This window comes from Bombus impatiens, unplaced genomic scaffold (assembly GCF_000188095.3).
Source record: "Bombus impatiens unplaced genomic scaffold, BIMP_2.2 scf_0023, whole genome shotgun sequence".
Classification (NCBI taxonomy): domain Eukaryota; kingdom Metazoa; phylum Arthropoda; class Insecta; order Hymenoptera; family Apidae; genus Bombus; species Bombus impatiens.
The window spans coordinates 1-18,416 of NT_176442.1; the positions used below are offsets into that span (position 1 = coordinate 1).

Below are 18,416 nucleotides of genomic sequence, written 5' to 3' on the forward strand. Positions count from 1 at the left end.
TATCCTCTCTATATATATTATTTTGCTATCTTGAATAGATAAATAACCTCGAATATAGACATACAGGTACACTTACACTAATTAATATACACCTTTGTACAAGGTGTCAAAAAATTTTTTATCACGGCCTTTTTTTAAGACGATTTTATACCTTCGAAATTGATCTTGACACAATTTTCAGTGTCAAATTATTTTTCTATTGCATCATGTGATACTCATTAGGAGGAACAAAACTTCTGTTTTCTTAGAAAAAATGTTTGAAATTCCATTAATTCCTAGATTGATTTTATTTATACTTTAATGTTAGATATGACATTAAATAATGTCAATACTATTATCTAATTATTTGTCAATTTACAGCATCTGAAAAACTAGATATCTTTGAGACAGCGTTGGTTTTCTTTCCAACTTTCTTAGCTTTCAACAAAAAAATTTTCGTCAAACGATACAATCTATCCAACAAAGTTCTTGCACACGGCCAATCTCGTAAGAATATAGATCTTCTTCAAGTATTATTCTTCACAATGCTTCGTGTGGAATTTCTACTTGACGAGTTATTATTAGACGATTAAAAGCTTATTATTATACGATAACTTACTTTTTTCTACGTAATTGGACACGAAAGACGTTGAGTGAGGAATTGCAACAAGTGTGAATCGTTGGAAACCACTATGCTGCGGTCTACCATTCGTTTTACCCTATATATACCACGGAACAAAGGATAATTTTCATCGGCTACATCAAGAGCACATTTTCTAAGCTTTATTATTTATTATTACACCCATTATATTATATTATTACGATATTATCTAATTAATTGTTGCTTATTTATTTTGATGCTTATATTAACTGTTATTTGATACATAGTTTCAACAACATAGTAAATACAGTGTAAAGGTTAATGAAATTTTAAACAGCTTTTTCCAGAAGAACATGTTATATCCGTGTAAGGACTATAACACTTCTGTTTCCTCATCATGAGAACTTTATGACGCAATAAAAACTGTTGTCCTTGAAAATTATACTCCAGATCAATTTCGTGATCCATTTTTTCTAACAGATCATCGTATCCTACGGCTATAACAAGTAAGTTTTTAACATTCTATACACATAGAAAACACGTATTGATTACGATTCTGCTGACTAAAACACGGAACGTCAATATATTTATTCACTATGTCAATACAGATAACATTTACCACCGACGAATATAATATATATTTGAAAGGATGGAAATTTTATTTAACCGATTATATGACCATACTGGGTTAAATATCAACAGCGACTATCTATCAAAAAGACTAAAAATCTTAGCCATGTGATTTGGTTCTTTAAAGCGGCGAATTTAGAAGTAATATTTTTATAATAAAAGAATTCATGAAAAAGTTGTATTATCATAGAACTAATGATAAAATGTCACATTTAAAACTTTTAAATTTGTAATATTTGAAAGAAACTTGAAATCTCGTTTATTTACTCGGCAACAAAATACGATTTACCTTCAGGCAATACCTATACAATTTTTTCGTAACTCTCTCTTTTAAACAAAACATCAAAGCGTGTTGTTCCTAGCTTCAAAGGGCTTAACTCAATTTTTTGATCAATTTTCTCTCGTTTCATACGGTCGTTTCAAAGCTTATAATACCATTTACACCTTTGCCTTGTATTCCATCCATAGTTCCCATGCAATTTTATTATTATCGTTCCGAAGAATCTTCGCACTTCTGCTTCGCTCGTGATATGTATTCACATTTGTTTTGCCATTTTGTTTCGCCTTTCAGGAACGATATGTTTTGAAATGATATGATATTGAAAACAAACAGGCCATTAAACGAGAATGGATGGATTCAAACGGAATTAAGTGATCTCAATTCCACAGCTTTGGCGGCTGAACGTGTTTTCCTTTCGAACGGTTTTCTCGCGTCAAATGGTGCAAATTTCAACAAGTATCCACGTGTTTACTATTAAATTCATTTATTTCTTTTTTATTTATTTATTATCTTTTTGGCTCGGTTATCTTCGACGCATTTTGCGTATTTCTTGAGCAATTTTTAAGGTATTATTTCCTATATTATTGAAGAAAGTAATGATTTTTAGATTACCAATAAAAGGTAGATTTAAATTTTATACAAATTGGCATACATTGGCAATTGGCATAATTTAAAGAAATTGGCATACTGAGATGACATGAATGATCAATTACTGACATTCCTTTAGTATGTTATGGAAAATTTGTAAAGGTTTATGTTACGACCGTTCGCGGAGAGACGCGGTCGCAAGGAAAACGCGTCAGCGAGAGGCGTAAAGATTTAAAAAAGATTAAGATGACAGAGGTGGTTAAATGAATATGACACAGCAGAATAATTATATTTCACTATTTATTCTATTTTTTACGACGAAGATGGTTACAATGATGAATATATTTAATGATAAATGAACGACTGATTTACGGGTGTGTATACCCGATGGAAGGATGGCGACCACTTCTTAAAAAATCTAATATCAGTATTGTTTAAGGAGACGATGCTGTCTCGGAGGAAAAACTAAGGATGAGAGACTTAATCGAGAGAGTGAAGGAAACCAACGCGAGAATTGATTGTAATTTCAACAAATAAATTAAAAAAAAAAAACTTTGCATGGAATATATATTCTATATAGAATACGAATTCTTTCTCTTTACTAATTATCGTTTACGTGATAAAATAAGGCGTTTCAATTTGAATTCATTAAATGTTGTCTTAAATATTCAATTTGAAAATTCTTTGGAGAAAATCGAAGAAGATTTAGAACTATTTTTTAATCGATAAACGCTTCAAGAATTGAGAACCACTGACCTAGGGGAACTTGATTAATCGAGGGATGCGAATAGTTCCATGATATTGCAGAAGCCATTTACTACGTTCCCCTAATATGATTACATCAATAAAAGAGAGGTCACTACTTCTTCGCCATATTTCATACGTAAAAATAAAAATCTTATATCAAAGCAAAAAAAGGAGTCACTTGTTTTTTTTTTTTTTTTTTTGAACCAGATCGCCATGTCATTAAATCGAGCACAATAATTAAATTAGAAAATTGAGACACCGGTTAACACGAAACAGCCATCGTCAACTAAATCTTATGGACGTCTTACAGATTAGAGCGTTTCATTTACTTGAAACAAAACGAGAATTAACTCGTAGCAACTGAGTAGTAGCTCAGTGTAGAACATTTATCTTCGTTCTCGCCAGTACGGGGAGTACAAAAAGGCGATTTGCGAAGTCAAATTTGTGCATCCAAGTGAGCGGCTTTTCCAACAAATCGAAATTCGAAATGTTGTTAAATACGACTTATTTGGAGACAATGAGACGAAAATGATTGTAAGATTCCATGAAAATATTATGTTAGATGAAAACTGTGGGTGCCTGATGGTATGATCCTTCTCTAGTATACACACCTATAATAAAATAATAACAACTTACTACAAGTAAAAGAAACATATATACGTATCCATGGGGCTTTCAATTTATGAAAATTGAAAAGAAGATATATTCCATTTGGTCGTCGATTCTATTTAAATTCGTTAGTATTCGTTCCAGTTACGTCATTAATAAAACATTTTTATCGATAAGCTACCTAACAAAAAGACCTTTTTTGTCACCCCAAATTACTTCAAAAAAAAAATCCCTTGTCAAACACACCATGTTTCTCGAATGAAAACCTAAAAAGGATTTTCCAAAAAGATGTATTCAGTAAACCGTGGCTTGTGACTGGTGAGCTTGAAAAGAGTTGTTGAAAGTTGATATTCGACCAAGTTCTCGACCCTTCCATCCCGATAATTCCAATCAAAATTCGAATGAACCACCCAACGGAACGAGCATCGATCCCTATAGAATCTCTTTGAGCATTCTTCACTAAGGAATTATCGTCTTTTACCCCATTACGTACTTCCATCACAATCTTCGTAATGGTAAATGAAAAAGTAAATGTTTTTAAAACGCGATGGCGCTATCATTTTCTAAAAGCGTCGTCTTTACATTTTCGACGGCCACGGGCACATCCGATGATATACAAGATGGCCAGATATACAAGATATACAATTTTTCTTGATAACTATACCCTGTAACATAGATTGAAATCGTTGATTTGATCCCTCTGATATCGTTGTCTTATGAGAGTCTCGCCTGGTCTTGATTGGTTCTGTTGACTCTTATCGTTGTGAAAAATCGATTCGCTGTGTACTTTTTTTGTATACAGAATTATTTTGTGGTAGAATATAATGTTGTAATATTTGTGGTCTTTACTTTACTAATTTTTGGTTCGTTGGTTCATTGAGCGATTCATATTCCGCATATATTCCGTATTTGCTTCGCTTGGTACTTTTATAATTTTCGCAGTTACAATAAAAAATTTAATTCTTAACAGATTAAAGATTTAACCTCTTGCTTTATAGTGTACAACAATTTTTTTTTCTTCTTTCTTCTTTTTTTTTTTTTTTTTTTATATATATAGGTTATACGATCCATTAGTACACACGTTATTAGTACACACATATATATATTTACGAGACAAACTTTCATTTCAATCTATATTTAAGATTAATATTTTATCAGTTTCTATTCGTCACAACATCGAAGTAGTCAATAAGTTTGAAGAGTATAATTAAGGAAGTTATGAAGCAAGAGGTTAAGAACAAATTCTGAAAGAGACACAACTCAGTAGTACTGCTTTACATTACTTTGCGAATTACTTTTCAAGCATAAAAATAGTTTAACAGCCACTTATAGTTACTTCCTTACCATTACATTCATTAAATTCGTTTGATTTTGTAAACAAAATAACCACGCTGACCAGTCTCTTATTTAAAATAGAATTATTTTGTCATATATCCAACAGTTTACTTTCTCTTCGTAAATATTATTAATAATTTTGCCAATTTCGCATACTTCCATTCTTCGTATAAGTGATAATAGAATCAGAAGAGTTTCATAGCAACATTGAACAACATACAGTCAACTACAACACCGTTAGACACATATAACAGCAATACAATGGATTATAATTTTTTTCTTTTTTGTTTTTTGTTTTTTCTTTTTTCTTTTTTCTTTTGGGGGATCGAATCGTGTACCTTTTGTCTAGCATGTGTCGAAACGTATCTGACGTAATATTACCTCGCTGTTTGAGTACAAAAATCTATTCAAATGAAACATGAAAGAGAAAAGAAATAAGAAAACAAACACTCACATACGAATCTTCATTACATTACAGTATTTACTGAAAATTTTCAACGCGAGAATTGATTGTAATTTCAACAAATAAATAAAAAAAAAAAAACATAATTGTATATTAGGTACCTTAATTACCTCGAGGCATAATTACTCAGACACGTTATAGCGTACCTTCTTCCCTAATGGCTGATGTTGATCGTTGACGTTTATAATGAAGGATTTTCGTCAACGGCGCCATCTGGATCTTTGTTGGAAAATTAAAATAGCGGTCTCAGCGCTACTACGCCCATCGCCCAGAGTACCACTTGTTGCTGAGTAGCGGTGGAATTTTGAACGGCAACAACTATACCAGGTCCGGTAACGTTCTGCAGATGGTCCAGGCATTCGAACTCGCAGCATCGCTCACCAACACGGAATTTCTTGCATGGCTGTAGTAAAAAGAAATCGATCAATTGTACAGATCAATCGTCACTCGACTGCTCGAGAATTCAGGTCATCCAGAGAATAGAATAGAGACGTGGAAAAATGTAGTGCGATCATCGCAGTGGGAGGAAATAGGGGGATAGGGACGAAATGAATGAACGAGATGTTAAGGACAACTGACGATAAGTTCTTCTTTTGTCGAGAATTGCATGTTTGTGAATGGTTTGTGGGTGGTTAGGTGGAGAGAATTGAAGAGTTTGGAGGTGACTGGAAGAGTGTTTTGGACAAGGTAGATTGCAGAATGGTTGCGGTAGCATTGTGTTAATTATGGGTTTGTACGTGTAATCTTTGTATGTATCACTACATACAACCTAACGTATATTTTTAATAATACATCAGAGTTTTAGTTATTTCATAGCTATGAATTTTATACTCTATAATCTTGACGTTTTATTTCACAAAAGCTTTTGAATATCCATACAAATTAAATGAACCAATGTATTCATTATCTTATAGAGAAGATATATTATTTTTAATTATGTTCCAAATATTTATCATGATCCTGATTTCCTTATTCTGAAAATTTGAAAGGAAGTTTTGTAGTTTGATACTTTCAGCGACAAAGGGTCAATATTGCTTTAGTATATTTCGTCACATATACATGTATATCTATATATCCACCGAAAATGCGCTCTTGTAGACAAACGCTCGATTCGCGTAATAGCTTTTAAAGCTTGTCTCATCTCAATCCGTTGGAAAAAGTTTTTCCTGTAGCATATTTTATTGTTACGAACCAACAAGGTCTTTGTTTGTTTCCTTCTTTTTTTTGCTCCAATTTCCCCATTGTTTTTTCAAGGATAGTATTTCAAAGCCATTAGTCAAGTTTATTGTAACAATAAACGTACGTTTCGGAAACATTTTGTGCTGTGAAACAGAATACTCTAAAGTTTGAAGGTCACATCGATTTTCGAAAGTTTATAAATGGAGGTGTATGACAGTATCACCAGCTGTTGCTGTCCTCAAGCTCCAAAATACGTTCTGACTACTATTTTATGTATCAGTATGTCTTCATTCATCATCTCCCATGCCATCCACCAACGTGTTCTTAACATGTTACTCCTAGTAAAATATTAATGTTGAGTCAGATATCCAACTGAATAATCTTTTCGGTGTCTACTATAAGACATTTAAAACCAAGGCTCGTACATACGTGTGCTTATACGTCAGATGTAATACTTAACACGAAACCTGCTTATATCAATATTAAATTTATGCATAGTAGGATGTTCGACTTTTGTCAAAATGAAATTATAATACATACAGTTTCACCGTGGAAAAGTGAATCTTTCTAGAATGTCCACGCAAATGCAGGGGAGCGGAGGGGGGAGGGGGGGGACTGTGCATGCACCAAACAATTTTACGTTCATAATTTTTCACACAAATGTACAACTGTAGGGAAAAAATTATCTCTTATTTTTCGGATGTTAGGAATCGACAATATCGCATAACGGAATGCTGTTTCTACGTATTCTATTTTTGTTACGAAAGTGGTACAAACGAAGTCCACATAAGAATAGTACAACAAAATCGGTTGAGGTTAGGTTATCGTGCAGATATCGCGGCTTTTGCATTGGAAATCACGCAACTGTCAGTCTCGTCGTTCCTTGTAAACGAGAGAAAGGTATTGTAATCGGTCGGAATTAACATGAAACTCGTCGCATGACCATACAGCCTGAATGTTGAATAAACGAGAATAGAACGCGAGCTATGTGATTCTAACCGTTTAGGCGGAAACTAATGATTGTAACCAGAGCCGAGATATATGCCAATATTACTTTGCTCGACAAAGCGTATAAGATGAGAAGAGAATCGTGATAAGGTAGAACAAGAGACAGATATTCTCTACGTAAAGCAAGTCTGTCAACTAGATTGAAATCCTATAGCTATAACTGCACTGAATCCATATTCTGGCGAATTGTCTTTTCTTGTCTGGCGAATTGAATGAAGCTTCTAAAGAAAGGAATTGATACAATAACTACTGTTCATTCATAACTACTGTCGTAAGAATCTATATATTTGTCTATCTATATCTATATATATCTGTCTATCTATATTTGTCAGAATGTCATTTTATCCAAAAACCCATCCTCTGTAATCATAGTTTAACGAAGCATAATTAATAGAAGAGGTAGAGCGTTAAATGGAGATGATTTAATCACAGCTAAGTAGATAAATCTCTATATTAGTCTCTTTAATTAAAATGTCCTACGTTTTATTTGCGTCATTTTTTTTCTTCATCCAATTTAAAATGTTTAAATAACAATAGCCTATACAATATAATTTTATGTAAAAAAATTGATTATACCATGTTTATTACAGATATTTAACATTTTTGTGTACATACAAAATTTAAATTATACCTCGCTTGAGAACAAAAATTCTATTTGTTTTCCTAACATGTACTAATAATTATTGATCAAAGCAGAAAAAGCTGGAGGAGATTACTTAGGAAGATTACTTAGCATCTTATATTCTTGGCACGGCCCGAACGTTTTATCTTCCTTTAGATTTTCCTATATTTCCATTTCTCTGACTTGCTATTTTAGTTAGCTTAGTATACGTGCTATACATAGGTATGTATAGTGTCATGATCGCGACAGTTGTGAGTTACCCACGTTTTATCCTCTGTAAACTATTTATAAAAGAAGAACAAATTACATGTTAGAACTTTCATTCAATTTACCAATACAAATAATTTTAAACAAGAAAAAAGACCTAATGCAGTGGTTTCAACTTAAATATATCCAACAGTTATTTGCGAATAAATAGTATAAATCTTTTAGCAACATGAAATTCGCGATATTTATTCAAATATTTATATTTACAGTGCGCCATCAGCAAAGAAAACGTGTTTATCGAAAACGTGCTATCGATTTTATGCTTTTGCCACGCAAACAGCGAAATTGCAACTCAAAATTGAATTGACAGTGCAAAGCGTTGACGTTACGACATCAATTACATACTTCAAAAACATCGAAGGTATCACACGGAATCAAAGAGATTCTATGAGAAGTTAAACGCATAATCACCCTATTGGGAATAGGATCGCTTTGATTCGAGCTCAAACATAGGGAAAGCTGAAAGAATCTTTTGCGGATCTTCCTTCCTCTCTACGTTGGATTTTATACAAAACGACTTTAACCTTTTCAAGGAAATACGGAAATAAGGATTTTAGATAGAGAGATTTATCTGAAAGGAAATGGATGGAAAACGTAGAATCAGTTCTTGTTGGTTGAAAGATTTTTCCTCTTCACAGAGATTCAAGCTTTAAAGAACGATCAAATATGTACGCAGCTGACTTACGCGTGAAGTTATTATTAAAAAAAAGTGTTGCATTTAAAAGGATAAATATTAATTTAAATTTAAAGAAATTGTTAGTTCAATTATCATAAGTTTAATTTAAATTTAAAAAAATTGTTAGTTCAATTATCATAAATTTAAAGATATGTAGATATTGTATTTTGTATTTACACATCGGAAATCAGACAGCAATATTAATTAACACACCTGGTCAAACGCGCACGTACTTCAAACCCGTGCTTTAAAATCGATATTCGCTGAAACAATACATCGCTCTGCGCTTCCAATTTGTTTTCGCACGAAGAATCAGTCCACTCATTGTTACCGTCACCATCTCTACCGTAATCTATATTACTCGAATAAATTCCATATCTTGATTGGAAAATTACATATTTTAACGAAGTTCCTTATTTTTTGTTTTTTATGACTTTAATTGGCAATTTCCATAATGTTTTATAACTTGACAATAGACTGATAATATTTCAGGATATATATATACATACATCATGTTTTTGAGGATTCTGTAGTAAAATAATTATAGGCAATACGCAAACTATTTAAGAAAAAATTACCACCTTCGAGTAATAAATTATAGAAGGTTACCAATGTAATTTAAAACTTGAATATAATCTATTACACGTAATAAAGAAAAAGATTTCTTTGCAAACGGTAACTCGAAAATTACAGCCATTGCTGTAGAAACATAATTTTACACGGAGAAGAATTTCGCTAGAAACTCTCGACGATGTCACATCAAGCGAAAATTCAATAAAGCGATTACTAACCATACTACCAGCGGCAATCGTGTTACGGCAATTCGTAAATAAGTTAGTCTTCTATTTGCAGAAACGTCTCTGGCAATATCGTCACACTCTTGATTACGTCGGCGCTTTCAAATGGTCTTTGGAAGAAAGTTTTCCATTATCTACTTTTGCCCATGGCGTCGTTCCAACAAATGAATTCGAGTTCCGAATCGCTTTGTCTCGTATCACGACTTTATAACGATGTTTTTTTAAACTTTAAACGATCGTAATAAATATATTTACGAACGATGGCTGTTATCTGATCTGTCTTAAAGTTTCAACTAATTAGTGCCCTATTACTTTGGACGTTATGAAATGTTGTATAACCAAAGACTTATCTTCCCTTTTAGTAGTTGCATAAGAGAAGACTGAGCCATTGAAACGCTCGAATAAATTAGCTGATTCGCTTAACGTATTTTTACTTCCGACGAGCTAAACACAAGAGCAGAAAGCATAAGGAATAATATAGAAACGTCAAACGTATACAGAAATATATTTCGTAAAAGCATTAGCACGTAACATGTCCTTATAATCCTATTTAAGTATAGTAACATGGCTTGTATCCATTTTCATGAATTATAACTGACATTTAAAAGCATTCATGTAGACATGTAACTCCCGTTAATTAATAATTTAACAATGCGTCATGAAACGTATCATTTTCGTCTCTTCCTTTGTTTCGTAATACACGGGAACGAATTTGTAAATAAAGATGTATAATCAACGATAACATATGACAGCGAGTATAATAACTGTCAGCAAAGGAAGACGTCGGTAAAATGATTGTGGGTGATTTCAGTGTATCGGTAAATAAGCTTTGATAGACATTGCCGGGGGACACGGTGTCAGTGAAACCGTGTCGATGAAATGATTGTCAGTGATTTAAAGATAACCCAATTTATTGATCTGTCTCCCCTTCATGGCGTTGTACGTCTCTCTATAGAACATATTCTACCTCGGAGGGCTGAAAAGTTTAACTTGGTCTCACTGGACCGGACTGTAAGAAAATTGAAATGCAAAATCCACTTATGAGCACAACGGTTTAGATGGAAAGTTCGATAGGACAATTATGTATATTAGCCTGAAAGGAAGCTCGTGGCTTCGCACGCAACACGTAATCTCCCTCGCTGAAATAATCCTATTACAACGATACGATTTAAAATTTTCCTTAACAGACCACGCAATGTAATTCTTCATCTACAATTTTTTATTCGGCCTGAAACAAGAGACTTTCGAAACCTTATAGAGTCTCGCGAATCTAAAACTCAGGTTTCAACGTATTTTCGCGTCTTATTCTATAATACTGAAGACATTAAAGGTGTTAACGATTATTGTCTCACTATGCACGTACATCAGACGAGTACTTACGTAAGAGGCGAATGGAAATGGAAACAGCCGAGAATAATTGAAGATAATTTGAATACGTCCCAGGCTATAATAGAATTTCTCGTGAACCGTAATTGATTCGCAGAAGTGAATTCCTGCTTCTCACGACTAGCAAAGTGTTTCGCAAAGAAAAAAAAAAAAAAAAGAAAAATGGTATCGGAAGGATAGAAAAAAAGCGATGGCCTACATCAAGCAATCTTCATGCCGATAATGCATTTATTATTCAGGTCGATCATTTTCTATCGCGTAACAGGCAGAATAACTGGGATAACTGACAGAACGAGCGCATAAATCTTGCATCTCTCGACCTGACTTCTCCCGATGGAAAAATATTTACTGGTCTGGAATCGTGCATCGCTAATTAGTAAAAAAGTAATAAGCAAGAAAGCAATTATACTACCGGATTGGTATTTCTACTTTATCGGAGATTAATTAACCTGAGTAAACTAACAAAAACTTATCGAAAATCAATCGAAATTAAATCACCTTTTCAAACAGGCTATAAATAGCCAACTAATATTTGCAGTAATAAACTTCATTTTCGAATAAAGCATACGCTCTATAAATTGTGAATTTATAATTTCGTTATTATATCATTTTTCTTAGTCTAAACTGAATTCAGTGAAAAGAGCTTTCAATTGAATTACACACTTCATTAGTTTATGAATTATATTCGTTACCATACGTACAAAAGAAGGTTGACTGGTTTAAAAATTCAAAGGATAGAACCTCCAAGCTCACGATTGGAAACAGATTCAGTTCAATGGTTTAATTTACCATTTAATTGAATTCTCTGGCAATTTCAGCGAACTGTGGGCTTTAGAAGTGTCCAGCTTTCAAAGGCAAGACTTCCTCTATTTTCCTTTTTCTTTCAGTTCCAACCTCAAGTAATTGACCTGTTAATTCGACGCTATATCTACATGCTCGCAAGGGATTCAGACGACTTCATTGCGTTAAATTCGCAATTTAGCAAACACGAATGTCTCAATCAATTTGTAGTTCGAAACAAATAAGAGATAATCAATTTTTCAAAATAATCGAAAACAATCGATATATTCAATGCATTTGTCAATGCATTTGATTTATATGTTCATTTAGCATTTTTATAATAAAAGCGTAGAACACGTGTGCACACACATAATATTCCATGAAATGATTTATACAGACTATGATTTATACAGAGTCTCGTTTTATCATATTATAAAAGAATGAATTTTCCCCAATAAATGTAACATCATATGAAATCTCGTTTAAAAAATTCAGTTTTTATTCTCGTCAAATTAATTTAATATCGGAATATGTCATTTTAGTCGTTATACAAATTTTATGTCAAAAAGCGTTCACAGATACATATATAAATAAATGTCCAATCCTGTGCATTTATTTAAGCTGAAATCTGAACTTAAATATTCATTAATAATATTCTGACGAATATGTAATGAAAGATGAAAGCAGCTTTATTTATTTTATATGATGGCTCATACTTTTTATTCGTTTCATATTTTTCGTTGTCAGCGCGTAACTACCTACCAGCCGCATGAATGCCAGGTTTTACTACTCAGAAGCGAAGAAGCACAGATGCAAATATACGTTACCTCGCATGGAAAAACGTTAGATAAATATAAAAGTCATAACGTAGCTATTTATACGTAGGGAATATTTATTTTCGTATGAAATATTTTTTCTCCTGAATTCTCATTATAAATGTACGTCCATTTCCAACGTTAAAGTGCTTCTCTGCTTTGAAGACCTTCATTTAAATATAACGGCTAACAAAATATTATTAGGGGAATATTAAAACGAGACGCTAAAAGAACATTTTAATAAAGTACAGATGATTATTTGTTCTTTATTAAATTGCACTGCTGTAACTCTAATTTTATTAAATTCAAAATGAATCATTTATAAACTGAACCGGAATATAAAATTTTATTCCGCAAAAATCATAAAGTTGAAAGTTAGGAACGAATAACAAATGAGTAACCCAGTTTTATTAAAAGGGCGCGTGTACGCCAATCCGCGTAATAACTTTGACACTCCAATTATTGTAAAATACGTATCCTTAAGGGAATTTTTTGCGCGAATGCAAAATATTTTTCATGCGTGCAACTGAATAAATGGAACGTGATTTTCAATATTTCCCTTTGAATTGAATTTATAACGAAGTAACTTTTTCACAAATGTTTTCGCTAACATTTTTACAACGTAAATGTCTTCTTTTGTAATTAATAATTTCAACATTTCTCTGAACAGTTTCGTTCCGATAAAAAAATATACAAAGCTTATGACATGCTTAATTTAAAATATTTATACGGAACAAGGCTTTGAATTTATCAGACCAATCGTCGTAACGGACAAATAAATTAAACGTCTCGTAACAAAAATTATTCCATATTATGTCCATGTTTCTCTTTGTAAAATTAATTCAAGGCAAGTTAGATGAATTGCTGTGTACCCTATTCGCGTAGCATGTGTTTTAACGACCAGCGTGCAAGCGTTAACGGTGTACTTTAGTTTCTCTCTGGTTGTGTTAAGTGTTTAAGTAATGAGCATATACTCACTACGGGCGGTCTGCAGAAGATTGCCTGGCACCACTTCGGCTCCGAATGATAGCAAACGCAGAGGCTACAAACCGCAGGACCTGGCACAAACATAAGACCATGTCGAATGGTTTCTCCTTGGAAGTCAGTACAGTCGTCGTCTAGAGAATCTGAAAACGATTCTTAGCTTGAATATCTTTGCTATTCGACGGTCGTACGCGCAGTTACGTTAACCGTTTTAACGCCACTCAACGTGATCATGCTGTACGCGTAGTATGGTGAACTGTGTTGCGATGTTTGGTTACGATTGTAAATTCACAACGCGCTCGGTTCCGAATGTAGCTTGTCGGCAGTCATATCAGAGTTTCCTCTCGTAATTACTTTTCTTTCAATTAATCGTAAACCAAACAGGGAAAAAACTAATGTATAAATTGCCTCTTGGACTGGAAAACCAATTACAGAATGTCACAGAAGCAAAAGGTAAAGTACAAATATTTGGCAACCTTTTAACTTTTTAGTGTAACGTTTCTGATATACCTGATGAAGTGAAGCGTGAACGCGTTGAACGGTATGTTTCGACAAAAAAAAGAGCAGAGCAATCGAGTTGATCGGCACTTCTCGTAAATAAATAAACGAAACGCTATTGCGCTTCATGGTACAATCCGATACGGATTTTTAAAACATGCCTGATACTGAAACGGCTAATAGCATTACGAAAACGATAGTGCCAGAAAATTTTTGTTCAACGGATCCGCATTGCGACTGCCATGATGCTTCTACGTAGCATTGATGCTTCATTGATGAAGCGCGATTGAAACTGGATATTCGATTTCTTACTAGAGAGAGAGTTTTCATATCGTGTTTACTGTTTCACTTTGCAAGTGTGCTTTGCAGTATACGTTAGAACTTGAAATCGAGCTATTTGAGTTAATGTCGCTTGAAGCTTGAAATGACGTTTAAAGGATATAAAAATAATAGAAGGCTAAAATTCAAAAGTGTATATACGTACATATACATTTCAATAAAAATAGCAGATAATCTCAAGTAAAAAAAGTAGATTCGCGCTAGTAAAATAGTTTCAAAATACTTGTGAAAAGTCAAACGACTTGACTAATTAAAAATGGATGTAAAAGCTTAAAGGACAAAGGCGTATAAGAGTATCAATTAAGTAACAAATTCACAGTGACAAAGAGGTTTTCAGTTGATCGAATTCAAATAAATTGGCTAATTTGAACGAAACTTTAGATGCACGAGAAGCGACACTCGTTCTCAAGGACTACGAAAGTTTTACTGGGATGAATGAAAACTTTTGTCTGACCCGGTGTGTATACACAAGATGCGCGAATCTCGACTACAGCTTGCATTAATTAAACTAATTGGTTGGTTTGATCAAATTAATCGGTTTAAGCAAATCACTTTGAGTCCAATTACCAGATGTCATCGATGCTACGTTGAAATGGCGAAGACCATCCAAGTAATTGATGTCCTCTGTAATTATTTGTTAATCATGCGCGGAATCAGAACGATTTGACCTCGTTCCAAAGCAAATCGTTGACTAGAGTAGAGACGGGAATTAATAATTCGTGTCAATTGTTCGATCGTGTTCACAAATTCAAATGCGGTTGAGTGGCGGAAACCATTTATAACACGTCCCATACAACGTAGGTCGCATACACGTCTTAGGATGTATTTTTGGTACTTCTCTATATATATTCTCTATCTTAGATATACCATAAAATATTTCGTGAAATCGCGTATTCGTGTCTAATGTCAAGGATTCTCTTTCCATAAGTCTGCATTCCATCAGTAGGCATTCTCACAATTTGTGATTAATACTGCTCGTACAGGAATGTTAGGTTCTTGACGTTGTAAAATTTCACGTGAAATAATAATGCCTATATATTGACTAATTTATCAATTAATTAAATCCGTGTATATCAAGTTTTCTATAATTTAGTACTTTCGTGTAACTACAGAAATTTGATGCAATATAAAACTTGATTAAAACAGCGATTCATTAGTAAACGAGGATAATGATGCAAATATTTTTTATAGCCATTATATAGGGTTTCAATCGCATAATTAATCAGTATCAACTTACCAGTCTTCAACGGAAGGACAAAAAGAAGAACAGACGGTACGCAGACCGCAACCATGACGATTTTGAAGTAGAAGGCCGATTTGCTGCCACACATCTTCGTAAACTTCGTTGATTGTACGGAATCAAAGGACGATGTCCGCTCTGCGGAAAATAGATGAGGAGCAGCTATTTCAACTGCAGTAGCCAGAGTAATCTGCGACATAAAATACACTCGTTTTCACATGGTTGGATCAATTTCGCGTGGGACTAACCTGATTGAATCTAACGCGGGATAATTGCTCAACTCACGACCTTAACCAGCCCGCTTGATTCTCTGTAAATGCTTGAAATTGACGCTTGGATTCTTTCCAGATTAACTAGCTTTGCCCCACCCTCTCCCTTTATCTATTTTCTTAGATCGACCTAGACTGCCGCAACATATTATCTTTCTTCTTTTCTTTTCTTTTCTTTTCTTTTCTTTTCTTTTCTTTTCTTTTCTTTTCTTTTGATCTTTTAAAACTCTAAATCGCTGGCTATTATATTTTGTACATTTAATTACTCTGTAAGTCATAAGTACATGTTTTACAACGTTATTTATCATATTTCATTTAAACCCCAGAAAAGCCAGAAATATATTTTCAGCATGTTTTAACGCGCCCCTGGCAAAGATCTCAAAAACGAGTTGCGGCACGATTTAAAGCGACAAATATCATCGTGTGTCTCGTTGTGGTAACACACGGTTCGCCAGCTTTTTAAAAGCGCTCTCCGTCTGCTTTTTCCTCTCTTCCCTGTCTCTTCGTTCTCTCTTAACAAGCAAACCCATTTTCGCGAGGACGGGAGTACGGAAATGACGTACTGGCAATTTTGTTTTGTGATAATACAAGCAGCTCGGTTTCAGTGAATTAAACTTGGCCCCAAGCTTCTACTTATCTACCTCCCTTTCCTCTATTTTCCCTTCTATATCGGTTTTGCGGTTTTCCACATTTCCATCACAATAAACCATGTTTTTTCTCAATTTTACATGTTAGCCAATGATTCACGGCAAAAGCGCCGACTGTAAAAATATTTGTAGTTGCAATAGCAACAAGTATGTTTTCTCAAATAGAAAATATTGGTAGCGTACACGCTGGCAAAACAATTCATGAATAGCTCGTCCTCTGCTTGTTATTTGTTTCGATACTGTTAGCAAACAAATGCATGAAACATACTGGTATAGCGTAATATGAACATAAAAGTTTTGCGTACACTTGAGAGCTGAACTTTGGTTGTTATACGTATATTATATATATCCGCACGCAGTTATGTATATGTATATATATGTAGAAAATTCCTTAGAACTTTGAGCTTAATAGCATATAAAATCATTAAAATTAAGGAGGTGAACTTTACTTACCAATTACCAAAGTTTCTTCCGCCATTATAATAGATAAAAATTGCAAAAGATAATGTAACTAGTTTTAACTTGTTTTTGCGTTATAATTTGAATCACTCGATTTATCTGACTGAGGATGGTAGATCGCAATCTCAATTTATGCGTAGTCTCATCGCATGAAATAGATCACACGAGGGATTTTCAAAAGTCGATGGAATATTAATGGCGATTAATTATTTGTAGGTGTATTCTGTGCGGCTAAAGCAGTCACCTAATGAATTATCGAGTACCAGGAATGTTAGCGGTAAACAGGATTGCGGTTATGAATGATTCTCTAATGTGTATATTAGAGATGAATTTGATAATTTATCCTCATAATATGCAATCCGCTTTTAAGTGGAAATCATAATTAACAATTTCTGTTTGATCGAATATGAAACGCAAATAAATCGATACGCTTAAATCAATATTAGAATTTCATAACATTCCTATCAACCATTTTAGCACTGTAGAAGCGCCGTAATAGAGAAATATTAGGTTGTTCCAAAAGTTTCTCTCGTTTTATAAAAAAGTAATAAATGTACAACATTTTTCGTTTTATATTATTTTATTGAGTTACGCGTGATTCACCTTTTTCCAATTTAATATAAAATAATATAGAATAACATAAAACGAAATATGTTGTGCATCTGTCATTTCTTTATAAAACGAAAGAAACTTCTGGGAAACCTAATAGGAGATTACCTTTAATATCCATTATAAAAATGGATTGATAATCCTCTAGGAGGTACGAACAATATAATTGCAATTAATAAGGAATAAGCTAGCTTAACTTAAACCAGCTTTTGCAGAAAGCTATTAGCTAAAGATGCTTATTAAACAATGACAACATGAATTTTCTTAAGTACCCCATTTGGTACTTAATCTGCTTCGTAAGCACTAGCCTTCAAAGGATGCAATTTTAACCAGAATGTTTCACATCACTTGCCCGTATTGTTTCCTTGTAATATAATTTATATTTACATTATCTACGTTACGTTACATTCTACGCGTCAATGTAATGTGATTTTTATTTCCAATCGAAGTTATTTAAAATTTGTAGTATCTCAATAGAAAATTAACAGCCTGCAAAAACTTCACAGAAGCATTAGTATCTTCGAAACTATTGAATTCAAATGGCTAATATTCTTTAACAATATGCACTCGACGACGTTTATCGAGAGAAGTATGTGACGTAATAGTTAA

At 33.4% G+C, this 18,416-nt stretch overlaps 1 long non-coding RNA gene across 1 annotated transcript; it reads right to left on the reverse strand.

The window, feature by feature from the left end:
* Window positions 1–5,985: 5,985 nt before the first annotated feature.
* Window positions 5,986–7,951, reverse strand: LOC117151663. The gene is made up of 2 exons (XR_004461754.1): window positions 6,952–7,951; window positions 5,986–6,878 (listed from the first exon to the last, which is right to left on the reverse strand). It is a non-coding gene; the product is annotated as an uncharacterized LOC117151663 (long non-coding RNA).
* Window positions 7,952–18,416: the final 10,465 nt, after the last annotated feature.